The 19,411-nt window shown below is 44.4% G+C and overlaps 1 protein-coding gene and 1 long non-coding RNA gene across 4 annotated transcripts in view; both read right to left on the bottom strand.

The window, feature by feature from the left end:
* The window catches only part of tmem154 (transmembrane protein 154), a 633,868-nt gene that overhangs the window by 597,481 nt on the left and 16,976 nt on the right, over positions 1-19,411 (bottom strand). The gene's annotated exons all lie outside the window — the stretch shown is intronic.
* The window catches only part of LOC311109990, a 65,366-nt gene that overhangs the window by 45,482 nt on the left and 473 nt on the right, over positions 1-19,411 (bottom strand). The gene's annotated exons all lie outside the window — the stretch shown is intronic.

Here is a 19,411-nt window from a genome sequence, read left to right as displayed (position 1 = left end):
GCGGAAGGGAATTTTGAGGGGAGTTGGCAGTGTTAAGACACATCCAGGTTGATAAAGGCCTACACGAGCCATGCTGTTGAGGCATTCGCCACGATCTTCTAGAATGTAGGTCACGTGTCCAACTCATTCCACGGAGGGCCGAGTGTTCTGCGGGTTTTCGCTCCTCCCTTGTCCTTGACTGATGCAGACACTAGGCCCTCCATCGAATGGATCTCAATATGCATGTGATCTAACGTGGTATCATTACAGTGAGTTTCATGCATTTCCTTGCCGATTAAAAACCAGCTGTAGAGTGCGGTGACAACCCCTTCTCAAAAAACTTCAGGAAGCGTTTATAAGCCACAGACCACATAATGGCATTGGTTATTTCAGTGGCAGGGCACAGTGCAGTGGAGGGAGCTGCATCGTAATTACAGCGGCAGCTGCTAGAGACTTAGATGGGATTGAACCCAACGTCGGACACACCATCCTCTCCCTGTAATGATCTGGGCTAGTACATACCACAGATGTACTTTTGCCCGTGGCGAGCGATCGAGCTGGCTCACCCCAAGGCCTCCCCTGGTTTTGCATTACACAGAGGGTGACAGTAACTGTGCTGTCTTAATAAAAAGGTTGTAGAGGTAAAAGCCCGTCACCATAGAGCTTTTCACACTACTGAGTGGAACAGAGCGGAGCCACATCAAGCTGTACTGAGCTGGCCTGGTTACACATCCACTATACTGTGAAAAGTGTCCATCTCTCTTCGTCTCTGGAACTTTTCCTCCTGTGGTCCCTCTCTAAAGCGTCCTTAAATCTTCTTCCATAACTCCCAGGTCCACTGGGCATCCTAGTGGAGCGTTCAAGAGTGCCTGCCTTACCCCGCTAGAAAGTACCCAATCACTCAGTCACTGATGGAAACAGAGGGGCTCTTTCACCTGCTCTGGAGGGGGTAAAGTTAAACTAGGTGAGAGGCTTTTAAAAAAGACACACTGGCCCTCATTGTCAGGATTTGCTGTCCTGGCAGCAAGGGAGAACTGTGGGAATGGATGGATGAAGCTGAAGAGGTGCAGGAAAGGAGTCCTCTCCTCCTGTCTCCATGCTCTGTCCAGCTCCCCAACTCAAGACTCACTCACCAAAAACATGCCTACTGATTCTACTTAAGATATTCAAAGGCTATCAAATCAGACTAAGTAGGCCTACTGCATGAAAGGTTAACCACCACTAGTAAACAGGGGCAGGGTATGATGAATATCCATAGAAATAGAATGAATAGAACGGGCTTGGCACCTGTATACATGAGTTTCCCAATTAAATTGCCATGGTTACTCACAATGGCTGCCTGGTATTGTGATGCAATAATTTTCAGGGTAATGTAGAACGTTCAATCAAATGATGCTAACTGATGTGGCTCATGTATTTTTGTAATGTCAGTTGAGTTGATTCAACAAATCCCAGCACAGATTGATGGGTCCACTTCCTGCGTTGCTCCTATGGGTACACTCAAAATTGCCGCCAGTTCATCCATTATGTCACCATTTAATTGAATGGAGACGCCCATTCTATTAATTCTATTTTACATTTTAGTCATTTAGCAGACGCTCTTATCCAGAGCGACTTACAGTTAGTGAGTGCATACATTTTTCATTCTATTTCTATGATTATATCACCCAATTAAACATCCAATGTCAAAACCTCCTGCTTTTCCCTTGCCAGGGATCGCTTAGCAACACTTAACTGCCTCCCAGCATAAGGATATGAAGAGCATCTGGGAGGAAACTGAAACTGTTTGGCCTTCTATCCAAGCTGTTAGTTAAAAACAGGCTACAGCCACACAAAGGGCTGGGTTAAACTTGTCTGGAAACAGTACTATGCCTCCCTCTGAGGGAAGAGAGAGAAGAGATTGACTTGTCATCTCTAGATTAGTACAAAACACTTATTTCAAGGGACAGCGTATCAAAATTGATGACTGTTCTAACGCAACTGTATTTGAACACTTTAAGAATCATATTTCAAAAGAAATGTAATTTGAAGGGAACAGCGAGTCCAAGGACTACAGGAAACCTTTATTTCTGTAGGCCTACCACAAAGCTAACACATCCAGTTCCTGTTTAAACACACTACTTGCCCTGTTATTCTGGTGTACGGTTACAAAATTCCAGGAACTTTCAATAAATTCCCTGAAATTTCCCGAAATCCTGGTTGGAGGCTCCCGGGATCAGGAGGGAAAAAGCAGGACATTTTGCAACCCTATTCTGGTGACCTGTCCTCACCATAGGACACTATTCATTTTGGTATAAAAAAAAAAAGAGTTTCACATACCATGACATATTAGTGATATGCAGCTGATACTTCCATGGTCCAAGGCCAGAAGCTACCGTGGTAGTCATTAAATTCCATTCAATTATGTTCAAGGCGGGCCAAACACTAGGCCATTTAAGTCGTAAGTGTCTCACTAAATCATACACACAAACAAGAACTGTGAATGACTACATTTACATTTTAGTCATTTAGCTCTTATCCAGAGACTTACAGGAGCAATTAGGGTTAAGTGCCTTGCTCAAGGCCACAGACTTTTCACCTAGTCAGCCCGGGGATTTGAACCAGCGACCTTTAGGTTACTGGCTCAACGCTCTTAACCGCTAGGCTGTGCATAGGCCAATAAAAGACTGATGAGATGATCAGATGGATTAATTTTTTATCTATCCGTGTTTGACGACAGAAATGTCTCCCGTCATTCCCATCAAGAATATAGGGTATAGATTCCTGGCTGTTGTCATGTGATGCCAGAAAGCTGAGAGAGAACCCAAAATACATAATGACCCAAATCAAGCAACAGCGGTGTGTGTGTGTGTGTGTGTGTGTGTGTCCCACGGACATACATCATGTTCCAACACAGACCACCAGCCGCTTCGCTTCCTTATCAATACAAGCCTCTCTGCACGCTGTGTTCCAAGTGGCTCTTGTGAGAGAACGGGGCTGAATCCCAGACCTATAGCCACCTGCCGGGCCCAGAGGAGAGGAAAGGAGCAGGACCTTGGTTCAAATACTATTCGAAATCATTTCAAATATTTTATCTCTGTGCTTGATTGAGCTTGCCTGGCTTACTGGACAAATGGCATAGTCCCAAAACTGCAAACACCACCCATTTGGCACCCTAGGCAAATGCTCAAAGTATTTGAAAGATATCGAATAGTATTTGAACCCTGTGTCTGCAGAGGAGTAGTCCAGCTGGGAGGGCTAATAGCATGGGGTTTGGGGATAGCCTTTCTCCCTGCTCTGCCTCTGGTCTACTGCTGGGGGAGGCAAACACATCCCGATAAGACTAAATCTAGAGAAGAGGGTCGCACAGCCGTACATCTGGCAGTGGCAGCATACAGCCCTAGCTGACTAGCCTCCTGAATTATTCTCTTATTTATAGCTGTGCAGGGCTGTCCTCATTTGCACAGCAAGGACTGTGCAATCACAGATAGTCGTGGTAGGACAATGTGTCAAACAATGTGTTGCTACATACATGGAATACCTAATTCATTTAATTGAGAGTGAAGCTTGATCAAGCCACAAGCATAGGATGGATGGAGCTAATAACCTAGAAGGCAAAGAAAAGCCCAAGCGTATAAAACCAATGTTTAGAAAGACATCATGAGCGTAAGCTGGAGTGTTTCCGATTGCCTTTGGCTGCTGAAAAGCCAAATCCCTCCTTACTGCTTCATTTATTGCTTTATTCGTATCCCCATTAGCTTTTGCCGAATGAGCAGCTATTCTTCCTGGGGTCTTAGAGAGAATACTGGGGCATGCCCGATAATTAGCCACGGAACTAGGGTTGTCAGTATTTCAAAATACCCCGGTATACTGTCCAAGCCTACCAGGAACTCTCAGTGGTCTCCATGGGTGCTTCCCAAATGGGACTCTGGTCAAAGGTAGTGTACTATGTAGGGAATAGAGTGCCAATGCCATTTGGGTTGTAGCCCATGTGAAGCACAAGAGCCCATCTATAACCCCCTACATAAAAGGACAGCTCTCTCCACAGTGACAAGTCAATGCGTTCCGACACGCCGGGCACCGGACAGGCATGGGCTCTTCTTAACATACTTTCCCCTTCAAATGAGAGCATTAAGGGTTGAGGGCTTCGTCTGCAGTCAACCCCCTCGGTATCAGTTCACTGGGACTAGTCTAGGACTGCGTAATGGCCCTTATTCAGCTGATGAGAAGTGGTCTGGTCTGGGGTAGAGTGGTGCAGAGACACTGGGGTGACTTGAGTGGGGTGTTTGCACACACACAATTAAGCATACAAATGGAGTCACACATATACAAACACACACACACCAAGACATAGTAACACAGCCTCAAGATACATATTTTACTGTCCTGATTATAGCATGTCAATGGCTATCGAACCGCTTGGTTGGGAACATTGACGGGTTGAAAGCAAAAGTCATACCAGTCGGGGTCTGACAAAGCTACCAGCATGTCTAAGCCAATAATCCTATTGGTTCGTTTAATCTTCTGTATAAAAGACACTTTTGTGTCAGCGTTAAAAAAAAATACCGATTATGCACTCTCTACACCCAGATTCAGCTCTGAAACTTGGCCTTTGCTCCTATGCGTTTGAGGCCAGCTTATAGCCAGTTGCCCTATATCTTGATGTTGTTGGAGACCTGGACCCTGTATGGACCCCCAATGTAGAGGTGGGTCGTTCCGTTTGGTCCCTACTGAGTGTGTGGCACAGCCCACCCAGGGAAACAAAGAGGGGAGATTATCCAGTCCTACTGCAATTAGCAACGTCGATAACGGGAAAACGCTCAACTCCACCAGTTTAAATCAATAATAGGATTATGCTAATATTGCTAATCATCTGATCACTCATCTGACTCCTGGAGTTTGACATGCCACAGTGCTCTGACTACAGCCACAGAGCACAGGTTGCCTTTTCAGGCTCAGAGAACAAAAATCACTTCTAACTTCTGTCAAATGCGATGCAAAAGTGAGTGTGTATTTCTTGGATGATAATTATCTCAATTGACAAATCACACTACTTCAGAGGCTGACAGACAGAAACACTTATTTTTAGTCATTTAGCAGACGCTCTTATCCAGAGCGACTTACAGTTAGTGAGTGCATACATTTTTCATACTGGCCCCCCGTGGGAAACGAACCCACAACCCTGGCGTTGCAAACGCCATGCTCTACCAACTGAGCTACATCCCTGCCGGCCATTCCCTCCCCTACCCTGGACGACGCTGGGCCAATTGTGCACCGCCCCATGGGTCTCCCGGTCGCGGCCGGCTACGAGCCTGGATTCGAACCAGGATCTCTAGTGGCACAGCTAGCACTGCGATGCGATGCAGTGCCTTAGACCACTGCGCCACTCGGGAGATACACATAACACTCAAATTGGGTTTCAGATCATACACCACATTCTCTTGCCAGAATATCAAATACTGGAGAGAAGAAACCAAATCAGATGGGTGTTGATCTACTCTAAAGCTCATCAGAAATGACCTGATTAGTTAGCTCTGCTCTACGCCGACGTCTACTACCCCACAGAGATGAAAGGAGAGAGCAGATAAAAGTGGCCGTGCAACAAACTGGAGGCTGAGGCTCTGTGATGCTGTGATCTAAGGGAGATCCTGAACAGTGGGTGGCCTGAGACTAGCGAGTGTGCTTCAATGTCAATTCACAAGCAATGAATGGTATGACTCTACAAGTGAGTGTACGTCAATGTATATTCACAAGAGAACAAACTACAGAGACAGGGTTCTAAACATAGGCCTGCTTTTGAAGAAGTACGAGAGGTGAGGTATAACACTACTTAAAAAGGCAGCGTAGCACTTATTTCTCAATGCCAGAAACACATAGAATAGTAACTTAACCCAAGAAAACATTCCCAAATTAAAAAAACTCAAATCAATTGTTATAATATTGTAAAAGTTAATATACAGCACCTACGACAAAAAAAATGTGCATTATCTGCTACCTGGACTTTTAAAAAATGTACAAGAGGCAGAAATCGCTCTGCCAATTCTAGTGGTTTGCCTAATTTCAGTTTGTGTGACAAAACAAGCAATGAGTAGTGTAGAGAATCATTGTACCATCTAAAACTAGGCTTGGGAAGTATAACGTATACCGGGGTATTTGGAAATAGCCACGGGCTGGTTTTTCAATACCGTTTAAACTATTTCTTTGAAGGTTTTCAATACAATTTTCATATTTGTAGCTACTTTTTAAGTAAATACATGCAGTCAACATGTGCAATATGTTAGGCGCTAAAGCAGATTGCGTTCATTTTACCGGTCACATTATTTTACATTATGAAGCATACCATAGTTCCCCAGAACAGTTAACTTGAGCCAGTCACCTGTTAGTTTGTAAATAGTACAACAGGAGTAAGCAGGTGAGTCCAGCTGTGACAGGGTCGCGTTGTACAATGAAAGTCAGGGTTTCTTTGCTTCAATAGAGTGATCAGGTACGTGCAACTATGGTTTTCCTTCACAGAAAATACAACACATTCGGCAGAAAATAGCTTTATTTTCATCAGATGACAACAGAAGTGCAACGCTATTTGGCTGACAGCCACACAAGTAGGCCTAAATGAGCTTACAATGAAAAACCAACGTCCATCATATTTCTAATGTTTATCATAGAAAGAATGTAGCCAGATACACTGAAGCACAAGACTTGTCTGATACCGAGCAGAATTTACAATAAGAAGCATTTCAGATCTGCGTTTACAAAATGCAAGACATTTCGTATGAAGTTTTTTTTCCCTGAGTGAAAAACGAAGAATTCTGCATTAACGCGACCACTAAGTTTAATTTGCTAGTTATTTAAGTAAGTGGCCGAATTAATAAGGTGACGGGTCATCATATTGTGTTAACTTTCTGTTGCGTTTGAGAAGTCAAAGCCTGTTGGATTAGTTATGTTTTGATTTCCTAGCATTTTTTTCTCATCTCTGTCTCGGCAGAGCAGGCAGGCCCGTTGCCCTAGCGACTCCAGACAAAAATGTCAACGCAACATGTAAAAGTGTTGGTCCCATGTTTCATGAGCTGAAATAAAAGATATCAGAAAAATTCCATACACACAAAAAGCTTATGTTGTGCACAAATTTGTTTACACCCCTGTTAGTGAGCATTTATCCTTTGCCAAGATAATCCATCCACCTGACTGGTGTGGCATATCAAGAAGCTGATTAAACAGCATGATCATTACACAGGTGCACCTTGTGCTGGGGACAATAAAAGGCCACTAAAATGTGCAGTTTTGTCACACAACACAATGCCACAGATGTCTCAAGTTGAGGGAGCGTGCAATTGGCATGCTGACTGCAGGAATTTCCACCAGAGCTGTTGCCAGAGAAATTAATGTGCCCAGTCATGTGAAATCCATAGATTAGGGCCTAAAGAATTTATTTCAATTGACTGATTTCCTTATATGAACTGTAACTCAGTTCAAGTCGTTGAAATTATTGCATTTATATTTTTGTTCAGTATATGTATAACTTTATGAACTGGATTGCCGGTCTTTGCAATACGTTTGTGTTTGCACTCGTGTTACATTTTGCTAGCATTCTAGTAATAGACAATCAATGGGCTTATTGGCGCCCTCTTCTGTACTAAGCCGGTAATAAAACGTAATGGGGATGAGAGAATGACGGTATGACATTTTACATTTACATTTAAGTCATTTAGCAGACGCTGTTATCCAGAGCGACTTACAGGAGCAATTAGGGTTAAGTGCCTTGCTTAAGGGCACATCGACAGATTTTTCACCTAGTCGGCTCGGGGATTAGAACCAGCGACCTTTCGGTTACTGGCACAACGCTCTTACCCACTAAGCTACCTGCCGCCCGACGATATGACGATATGAAAATCTGGATACCGCCCCAACCCTATCTAAAACGCGGTGAAACATATTTTCAATAACCCAAAATATTGTATTTTCAGCTGGTGTACAAAACTGAAAGTAAAACGAGAAAAAAAACTGAACTTAAGAACGGGAAGCAAAGACAAAGGTGGGCTGTAGACCAGAATTAACAGGAGGAAGTTGATTTATTCAAACGAGAGGTGGATCCAACAAAGGATTCATTGGTAGGCCTTACATTCATAAACAATACAGGTTTGTGTGTGTCCACTGGTATCCAACAACTCTACGTTTATGGTTTTGTTTTGCTTGTCAAAATATCCTAAACCATTTAGGCTACACAGCACTATTGTCCTAACCTTAGTCAATGGGAACTAGTTAAATTGACACACACACACACACACACACTAGCCAGAATAGTGAGGAAGAAGACTCTAGCCCCAACAACCACATTATTCACTTTGTGTGCGTCCCAAATAGCACCTTATTCCCTATTCACATGGGGCTCTGATCAAAAATAGTGCATGGTGCCATTTGGGATGCAGCCTGTGTAGTAGGTCCTCTTCTCTATGAACTAGCTGGCTTGTTAGAGCTGGATGGCTTGCGTCCCAAATGGCACCCTATTCCCTTTATAGTGCACTACCATTAACCAGAGCCCCATATGCACAATATAGGGAATAGTGTGCCATTTGGGACCAATACTTGATGTAATTAGTTGGGCAAAGCCATGCTAGTCTACACAGATAATGATTTGTTTACAGGGGTGCCTGTGGAATACAAAGTGTGTTGAAAAGAATGCAGCCGTGACACAAGGTGCTATATCCCAGAGGAAATTATGGGGGAAATTGAGAGGCAAGAAGAACCTGCTACCATGGCAACAGTGATGATATGGCAACAGGCCTCATCTGTTGGAGCTCTGTTTGTCCATCCTTCTGATGCAAATGAATTAAGAGGAAACCAAATATCCAAAACATGGGCTACTTACAACAGGCTCAGATTGATACCTATACCATGTGATTGTGCCAAATTGAACGCTGCAACTATTAAATCATTTTGTTTCGTTTTCTTGTCCAATAAGCTGAAACGGACCATTCGGCAGCTGTAGAAGGCAAACGTGTTGGAGTGTTGTGTTGGACAACAGTGTTTAGCCTATGAGTCTGAATGCAAAGGGGTGGGTATTTAGACAATGGCATGAGGTAATCTTCACAGAACAGGTTTGCGAGCAGCGCCGAGATAAGACAGACACTGCTAGCATAGTATCCCCCATTGTGGGGAAACCAAAAGGACACAGCACTACTCCTGCCAATGAGACTAACTGGCTTCTCATCCCCTGGTTCCTCTCGAACAGAGTTAACGGTGTGTGGAGTGACTGCCAGCCAGCCGAGGGGAACCGTCACTGCAGACAAACAGCTGGGACACACGTGCCTTACAACCTGGGCTGCAGGCAGCTGGAAACAATGGAACACTAATGTTACCAAAAGGGGGGAGGGAAAATTTTACTAACGAAGGGAAGAGCAGAGTTAGCAAAAAGGGGAAAGAACGGGGACGAGTCAGACTTTCCCGCTAGATGACGAAGACCAAAGGAGACAAACCTCAAGCCTGCCGGGGGGGGGGGGGGGCTCAGTGGTATAGCATGTTATCTTGAGCGCTGCAGAGCCTCCCTTTGAAGTGCTGAGCCCGCAGGCTCCCAGCCAGAGGAAATAGGGTGGTGGTGGGGGGGTGTAGACACAGCGACAGGAAGGTGGGGGCCTGTGTGTGAAACAATGCAGGGGTGCCAAAGAGAGGGCATGGGTAGAACTACATGGAAAACATCTCACGGCAATTCCTAGGAGAGTGTCAATCACTAAATGTGAACATGCATCCATCTCATTAACCGACTCATTTACTTGTATTTATTAAGGGGAGCCTCATTGAGACCAGTGTCTACGTTTGCAAATGGTCCCCTGAGGACAAATATTTCATCAACCAAAAAAAATTACAAGACAGCTATAAACACATAACATCAGGTTATTACAAGTTATAAATGTCAATTGAAACAATTGCACACTTCTTACCAAAACATTGCATTTTAGCTATGACGTACAGTAGTTCGCATAAACCTCCATTCTTTGAAGAGTTGAACGCTTCCCTAAGATAAGGAGTTCACCGCATCGAGTTGCATTCTCCCACCACCGCAACATGCCATTGCAAAGGGGAAGACACATAACTACGTTGTTTGCTGTAACGGTTGGGAAAAACTTGAGATGGCGTTGGCTTGCCTTGTCGTTCTGCAGGCTGGCTTTCCTTGTAGTGGAAAGGAGTGTAATCTGGAAAGCAGATGGTTGCCATGTGTTAGAGAGAACGTTTGGCTGCACTGAGGGAAGGAGCGAGGAGGGTGTTGGTGGGGGGTATAGATGAATACATTATTGAGAGAGAGACAGAGAGAGAGCGAGAGAGAGAAGAGAGAGAAGAGAGAGAAGAGAGAGAGAGAGGGGTACATAGTGATGGATAGATTGACTGTTGTCTTCTCTCCACTGCTGGACTGGACTCTCCCTAGAGGATTATCCTCCCTAATAAACCTTAAGGCACGTTGACTGAGCTGCCAGCTGCCCATCTCTACCAGCGCAGACACGGGCTAGGCCTGCAATACACATACGGGCTAGGCCAGATTTGGGCCACCAGGCTGTCACTGCTGGTCGACCCGTTGGCAGGTCCTCAGTAACGTCTCAGCAGGGGGCAGCCACATAACACTATATTGCAGCATTAACCATAATGAGATGTTGGAAGACCGGGCGGAAGGAATACAATGCCACTTACGTAACAGACTTACTAGGTTACATTTTAGTCAGTTAGCAGACGCTATTATCCAGAGCGACTTACGGTTAGTGAGTGCATACATTTTTCATACTGGCCCCCCGCAGGAATCGAACCCTCAACCCTGGCGTTGCAAGTGCCATGCTCTACCAACTGAGCTACAGGAGGTTATAATGTGTAATGCTGTAACACAACCTGACCAGCATACTAACAGTCCAGCACCCAAGCTGCTTCTGAGTACATGCATACAGTACACAACCCAAAACATGCACAAGCTGTTATGGCTACCTTATTGTCCTGCATTGTTCTGGTGCCAGTGGGGGGGGGGCTGCAGCATTGCAGTACCGTATTAACTACGCAGTGTCACTGACCCCTCTGTGTTAGTGTGTGTTATATCACCCAGCTGGCTTGTCGGCCGGCTCGCCTTCACTAGGGTATCATTAAGTTACCCCTCCTTGAGACTATAGAAGAGAGAGAGTGAGTGAGAGTGTGTGTCCACGGTCATTGACTGTGAGAAGAGGTCTGCTGTGCCTCACAATCAGAAACATTCTCATCAGGTGAGATCCGACCAAGGCCTCTCCGGTCTCAGCTTAGAATTTTGATAAGCAGTAAATAATTCATGGTCCTCAGGGAGGGGAATGTGGGGCAGAGCAACCACGATTTAAATTACTTTTTAAAAACATTGTGTTCCAAATGGCGACCCTATTCCCTATATAGTGCACTACTTTTGACAAAGGCCCAGTGTACTATACACCATTTGGAAAGCAACCACAGCCTCTCCTTACAGGATTTCTGTGACATTTCTGAGAATGTGAAACGGCTTCCTCTCCGTTTAAATTTTTCATGGTATGTTTCAAGAACTGTGATGTCGTTGTTTTGTTGTTACATCACATCAGTAGGAGAGCTAGTCTAGACCTGTGTAGTAAGAAGAGTGAGCGTTTTTTCTTCTCAAGCCCTCTGCCACATTATGCAACATTTGGCTTTGTCCTTTAGTTTGTGGACATCAGTGCAACTGAGCTTCAACAGTACAGAATAATGACAGACTGTTCGAACACCCCCAACAGTATTGCAGAAGAGCATAGACCCAAACAAAAAGCCTTCAAGTTCTGGAGTTCATCATCAGAGCGAGCCCCGTTGTGGAGCTCGCTGTGGGACCCAGGCTGGCTGGCTTCTCTCTCTTCCTGCAGTAGAGGAGGGTGGGAGGCCTGCCGTCTCTGACCAGGGCTGAGCTTGTCAGGGAGGCCTCTCCATTCACAAAGACAGGCGTTTCTATGTGAACGGCCCCTCTGCTGGGGGGGGGGGGGGGTGTCGTCCTGCTCCATCCTCAGCCTCAGAAAGACGGGTGGTGGGGATTGCTTTTAACGACAGGGGCTGGGGTGAGAAGGGTGAGGAAGGGGGGAGAGAGTAATTGTGCACCACCAAGACAGACACAGGCTCTGATAGCGCCATTAGAGGGATGCCTGCTTCCCTTAATCAGCGGTGCTCCAAGCTCAAGAGTGCTCGTCGGGAGGGAAGTGCCCTCAGGAACAGAGAGACATCCCAGAGATCCACTAACAGGAAAGGAAGAGAAAGGGGCCAGAGAAGGCACCACCAGGATGAGCCTGGTCTGGGCGAGGTCTGTTCTCAATGAAGAGAGGGCCAGCTTCCTGTCCCAAGGATCCAGGGAAGGGACATCCAGACATAGAAATAGAGTTACTAGAACGGGCATTGAGTGTTCTACCCATGAGTGTTCCAGTCAAAGAAGGATCCAGAGTCAGGGATCATGGCATAGAAATATAATTATTAGAACAGGAATCAAGTGTACCCATCTGTTCCATCCCATCACATTGACGTGGTCCAGGCGTTTCCTTTCTTGTAATTGTATTTCTATGGGTATGGTGACAGTGCAGCTGTTTTGAGACAGACTGCGGACTGTGAAAACGTTCAACGCCAGAGAGAGAAGAGCAGAGGACAAAAAGAAAAATCTCAGCAGCGCCGGCCGGCGAGAGGCAAGACAATGCCGTGGTTTCCCTTTCACCCCATTTCAGAGGTCCCATTGAATTAGACTGCCAATGCTCTTGCGGAGGTAATCCTTTTAGATAACTTTAAGAGGCAAAACAACGCTCAGACAGCGAAATGTGGGAATAGGAAAATAGATGTATTTCTTTACAATGGGGTTGGGTGGAAGATGGAGTTTTTGTTTTACTTTCCTTATCCTTCCATTCAACACATCTCAAGCGTCGATGTGTAGCTAGCTACCACGGCCCTCTTTAAATCTGGGCCCACATTTTGGCTAGGCTAAGCAGGATTTTCTACAGCCCAAGCAGCAGTATTGCTTTCTTGCATTAGAAATAGAAACGGAACATGTCAACGCAGAACAATGAATAAATTATTGGATTCACTTTGATGTTAGTGGGCCAATTCCAGATGCCTCTGCAATGGGCGGAAAATAAAATCCTTAAGGAATCAAATAAATATTTCCAGTGAAAAGATGGAGTAATACTCCTAGAATTGTATTAGTTTATATTGCTTTCTTTAAAGTTCTGGCAGGAGACTCTATTTATCCTGAACAAAAATATAAACACAACACGTAAAGTGTTGGTAACATGTTTCATGAGCTGAAATAAAAGATCCCAGAAATGTTCCATACGCACAAAAACCTTCTTTCTCTCAAATTTTGTGCACAAATTTGTTTACATCCCTGTTCGTGAGTATTTCTCCTTTGCCCAGATAATCCATCCACCTGACTGGTGTAGCATATCAATAAGCTGATTCAACAGCATGATCATTACACAGGTGCACCATGTGCTGGTGACAATAAAAGGCTACTATAAAATGTGCAGTTTTGTCACACATCACAATGCCACACATGTCTCAGGTTTTGAGGGAGCGTGCAATTGGCATGCTGACTGCAGGAATGTCCACCAGAGCTGTTGCCAGAGAATTTAATGTTTATTTCTCTACCATAAGCCGCCTCCAATATGATTTTAGAGAATTTGGCAGTATGTCCAACCGGCCTCACAACCACAGACCACGCCAGCCCAGGACCTCCACATCCGGCATCATAACCTGCAGGATAGTCTGAGACCAGCCACCCGGGCAGCTGATGAAACCAAGGAGTATTTCTGTCTGTAATAAATCCCTTTTGTGGGGAAAAACTCATTCTGATTTGCCAGTGGGTGGGCCTATTCCCTTCCCAGGCCCACCCATGGCTGAGCCCCTGCCCAGTCATGTGAAATCCATAGATTAGGGCCTAATGAAAGTATTTAAATTGACAGATTTTCTTATATGAACTGTAACTCAGTAAAATCGTTGAAATTGTTGTGTATATATAGTTGCTGGCATGCATGGTTCTCTGGGGTGGAGTCATCTTATGAAATTATATTTACCCTGAAATGAATAACTCCTCTAGAAAGCCATGGGAAAGGAATAGTGCACAAGCCATTTAACTGTAAAAATCATACTATATCTACAAGTATACCATCTCCTTATCAACTAGGGTTCACCCCCCGTGTAGCTCAGTTGGTAGAGCATGGCGTTTGCAACGCCAGGGTTGTGGGTTCAAATCCCACGGGGGGCCAGTATGAAAAAATTTAATAATGTATGCACTAACTAACTGTAAGTCGCTCTCGTCTGCTAAATGACTGAAATGTTTTTGTTTTTTTTATTCACCACAGTGGTCAGAAAGAACCTGGAACACTCTTCATAGAACATTCCTTCAGGAGCGTTCTATCAGTTGTAATCATTCTGAGATGTATCTATCAGAATCGCCCCCTCCTCCCCCAGTCCCTTGACTCACTGTGTCGCATATATAGGCTAGTATTCACACCAGAAGCCCACATCAAAGCACAGGCTGCCTTGCTAGGAGACTCCTCAGTGATCCCAGCCCCAGAGAGGCATGCATGGCAGGGCTCTGAATTATTTACATGGTCCTTCTCGCTCACCACAGCAGATAGGGCGCTGCGTGAGGCCATTCACAATGGGATAGAGAAAAAGTCGCCTGGGCCCTACTGTGGAATGGATGATGCTCCTGCTCCAGCTTTCATAACAACACGTTTTTAAAAAATGAGACGAGTGTTGAAGAGGTGGAGGGGAGAAAATAACATTCCACCTTGATCCTGTAATGTCTTCGGTTTGAGAGGATGTTATCATGGCATGCAGGGTCGCCTGGCTAAGGTTAAACGAGGACCTAGCCTATCCTCTGTTTGTTGAAGGTGACTTTTCCAAGACACACAGGAGACAGGTCTACATTATCACGGACACACCAGGGTCGCCTCGGTCAGTCCAATGGTCTGCTTGGAGCAGTCATAAGAGCCAGCTGGTCTTCTTGATTAGCGAGACCCCCTCTAACATACGTTTACCAGAAAGTCTGCCTTCACTCGGAAAGGCCCCATGGTCTCAGTCATGCATAGATAAAACAACACCTGCACATCCAGAGAACAGAGATACACGGCTACTCTTTGCCAACCCCCCCTTTCATCTCCCCGGTGTTTTGGCAACATCTACTTCAAAGCCAGGAAGTGACACCGCCGTGGATGAGAATGCTTTTAGCAGAGCCCAGGGGTCAGTATCCTACTGTCTGAAACAGCCACAGTGACTGAGAGAATGTGGATAGGCCATACCTCACAGTAAGATAAAACCATTAGAGCTAGGCCCACGCTTCCAGCAAATGTTCTCTAGCCCGTAGTCCCAGATGTCAGTCAGCATGAGACACACCCATTAGACGTAGCCCAAGGCTGGATCTGTAACCTACTGAAACCAACCTGTTGTCCACACAAGCAAGAAAAACATTAGCTACATCCCCAGTTTACAAAAAAAGAAGGGGAGGCCCTTGTATATCTATGAAGATCCATGATGCATGAAAGTTCTCTATCAAATGTTTTCACTGACCTTATTCTGGAAAGCTGTGAGTGGAGAAAATCACTCAGTGTGAGAGGTAGGAAACTGAAAATAGCCATTACAGCTCATAATCCAGTAGGAATATAGGCCTCGAAAGCCATGTTAAGTTCATAATTCATTTTGGCAAAATACATTAATGACAACTGCAACCAGGGTAAACATTAATGCATAAACCCATCAACTCCACCCTTGACCTGAACCAAAGTCCTTAAAAGGTTTTTGAGAACCTAAAGAATGTCATTATGTGGCTAACACTCAGGCCTAAGTTAAATGTGACACGTCTTGTGACAATGGCCTCTCCCTCACTGAAGCCCCCCTCCAACACTACCAAAAGCATAGCCCTATAACTTTACCCAAGGAGGTTCCACTTCCAGCCAACATTTACAGCGTCATTGAGAGACAAACTTAATCAGCAAGGCACATTCTTTCCACCTGAATCTGCCCAATACATCACTCTGCAAACACTGCAGCTACCTCAAACTTAGATTGCATATCATATTTTAACCTGTAGGTGCCAGACTCGTATCATAAAGGATTATTTGTAGTGTCAAACCACCACTGTTCTGCTGCCTGGTCCTCAGCCTTCAAAACAACTTTTCAATCCCTGCAGACTGTAAAGCAGAGCTGCAGAGGCGGCGACGGAGGGTTCAGCCCAGGAAAACAAGTAGGCTCTTTGCTGTGGGCGCCAAAGCAAACACTCTGTTACAGGGGTCTCCAACAGGTCGATCGTGAGCTAACGTAGCTCGTCAAACAATTCTGAAATAAAAGCAATTTTGACATGTTCTACCCGCAATACTGTCAAACAAATCTCACAAGTATCAGACACTGCAAGCTCCCAGCTACTATCTAAATCAACATTATCCCACCCCTGGTTAGCCACTATTGGCGTAAAAAGCCAAACCTAACACAATACCTACCAATTAATTTCCAGAAATATTGCCCATTTGTCTGTGTGGTGCGCGTGTTTGTCTATCACTCCGTGTGTAGCCAGTTGATGTGAAAACCGGCTTGTGGGCTGACAGAAATACTTTCCCCAAAATCTTCTTAATTAAATGTTAACTGCTAAGTAAGCTTACCTGGCAGAACTATATCATGAGTGAGCAAACTTTACCATGAAATGAGCAACAGCAGTAGAGAACCATCGCTAGACCAGCACATCCACCAGCACATTAGACTGAATATTCCTCACTCGGTAGAAGCGCAATAAAAAGGCCAGATGTGCAATCTTTTTTGGTTTTGTTAAAGTAGCTCTCATGTTAAAAAGGTTGGAGACCCTTCCCTATTACAACTCCTATAAAAGGAGACTTCAGGGAGAAGCAGGGCAGGCTCTCCTTATTAGATCCATACCATTATATAGCCTATGTTTCATGATCTAATCTTAATGGTATAGACCAAAGAAAAGCCACTGTTGACGAGGTTAACCTCACTAAGCAACCACACAGGCATTGAAGTGAGTAAGAATTAGGCTATACATTACATAACTAGGCTAAGTGACATAACTAGTCTGTAAGTTACATGACCAGTGTGTATAAGATGTCGGCTACTCTTATTGATTAGCGACAGGCAGTATCACCTTGGTGATTCCAAGCACAAACTGTACTGATGGAGAATCGTGTGTGTACATGTTTTTATGCTGTGAGAGCATCAGCAATTATTTGGGATAAATCACCACTCGACACCAAAGGGTATTAAATGAGTGGGCAATTTAATAACCAGGCCGTAGGCTTAGAATTACAGAGGCCTTCAAAGAAACATCCAGTCAGTCCACGTAAACAATTCGGATTCATGAACATGAATGAGTGTGTCCCATTACTCATCTCTTACCAACAGCCTCCATATTCTCCATCACCACCACAATAAGTGTGAAAAAGCTGTTATTCAGAGAAAAACATCCCTTCAGCTGTCCCACTTCCTGGCTTTCATTAGAGAGGAGGAGAGCACTGTATTATTTTGTAGATCTCTTGGAGACCTTAAGGGCCTTCTCTCTCCCTCCCGCTTCTCTCTCTTCTTCCACTCTGTTAGTCTGTGGAGGGCCTGAGCTTCCACGAGTTCTTGAGGACTCCCTGTACAGGGAGAGAGCAGAGAGGCTCTATGCCTTATGAAGAAACAGAGGGACTGAGGGAGAAAGAGAGCAAGAGGAGAGCACTGAGGGAGTGTAGAAAGAAAGGAATCATTTGAAAATGAAAAAGAAAGACAGGGCCCTGGATCTACAGGGGTATGCCAAGCTAAGTGGACTGCCCTTCCTTCCCTTCAATCCATCTCCGACCCTGAACCATTTGGTTTCCTTCATCTTACTTTCCTCATTTTAATTTCACTTTCATTTGTCTTGTCTTGTGCAGGGGGTAACACAAAATGAGACCACACTGAACTGTCAGATTGCATGAGAACCCTCAGCAGCGAGTCTTGAGAATAAATAAACTGGCTGTAGAGACTACCAGTATGTTCCTGCCTACAGGACAATGCATTGTTATAGGCCTACACCTTTATTTTGAGGAACTATAGGCAGCCTTTCATGGGGCCCAGATTTGTTAGGGGAGAACTGCCAAATGCCAGAGAGAAAAAAAGACTATTCAACTGGTGTCTTGTTAACATTCCTAAATTCTGCATCACATATCCTTACAGGGTTAGAGAGGAGTCATCAGGTACATTTCACAAGGAAAATGTCACATACAGGAAGAATGATAATACATTTGACAATAGTGATTACATAAGAATTAAAATGCAGGCATTGCCACATTACACCCTATAGTCTTTCATAACAGATTTGACACCAATTTGTGAAATGCACCGTTTACTTTACTTGGGCCACAGTGACAACTCAGTCAAGTATGACAGTTAGTGATACTGGGACGGTAACAGTAGTTACCTCCAAACTGCACATCAAACCTACCCCATCTCTCACTCCCCATCATTTTAATGGGACCGTGCCCACTTTGGCTAGTTTTTGTAACTATTCCGGTTCGGAATCAAGGCTATTTTGATACGTTTGCAAAGCTTCTCATACAGGTTACGTAAACATGACATCGCAAAGTGACAACAACATTATCGCTGGCAATTTAAACACATAACTAGCCAATATGAGAACTCACTGTGCTTGGACATTTTACCTAGGTGTGCAGATATTGCTGTATTAGCTAGATGTATAGTTAGCACGTGTTTATTTTTATGCATGGCTTATATGAAATTGCACATTTCCAAATAAATAGTTGTTATCCTCGCTTCACAATCTCGAACTGAACGTTATCTGTCTGATGCCATTGCCAGGAGCATGTGCTCGGCTCACACTGGCGCAGTTTCTCGCTGCTCGTAAGATACACTCCAACACGTTTACCTTGCTTTACCAACACTAAGCAAAATGAAATACAATTAGATAAAGTACAATTCGATAAACGTTGGCTTGCGATGGTATCTAATTCAAAAGTCAGCTCTTGCAAACTCTTGTGCTTGCATGCCGTGTTGTAGCGAGTAAGTCAAGATGTTATGCTATCAGAAATTGGATGACTAGCAATAGCATAACAAAAGGAGACTGGCTAGCTAGCTTGACTTAGAGTGCAGCGCAAGCTAGTTGGATAGCTAACTCACTCTCCAGGCGAATCACTTAAATTATAAGACAACACTAACATACCGTTAGCATACTAGAAACAAAACAAGCAAAATTAACGTGAGACTTGTTTTTCGTGCAATTATTTTCTTGATTGGCAGCAAGATAGCTAGCTAGTGCTAGTTAAAGTCCAGCAGATGGTTGGTAGCTAGCCCCATTAGCTAGGTCAAGGTGGTCATGTAATTTATAACTAATGTATCCATTTAATTGCGTCTGAAAACACACATTACCACATTGAATTCACAATGTATATGTAAAGCTGATGTTTACAAATAGTTTCATGTAGTGAGAAACACTCTTGCA

The sequence above is a fragment of the Coregonus lavaretus genome (genome assembly GCF_964263955.1).
Source record: "Coregonus lavaretus genome assembly, contig: SUPER_35_unloc_1, whole genome shotgun sequence".
NCBI classification, from domain to species: Eukaryota; Metazoa; Chordata; class Actinopteri; order Salmoniformes; family Salmonidae; genus Coregonus; species Coregonus lavaretus.
The sequence above is the reverse complement of the archived record's forward strand: the minus strand, read 5'-3'. Positions and strand labels throughout refer to the sequence as shown.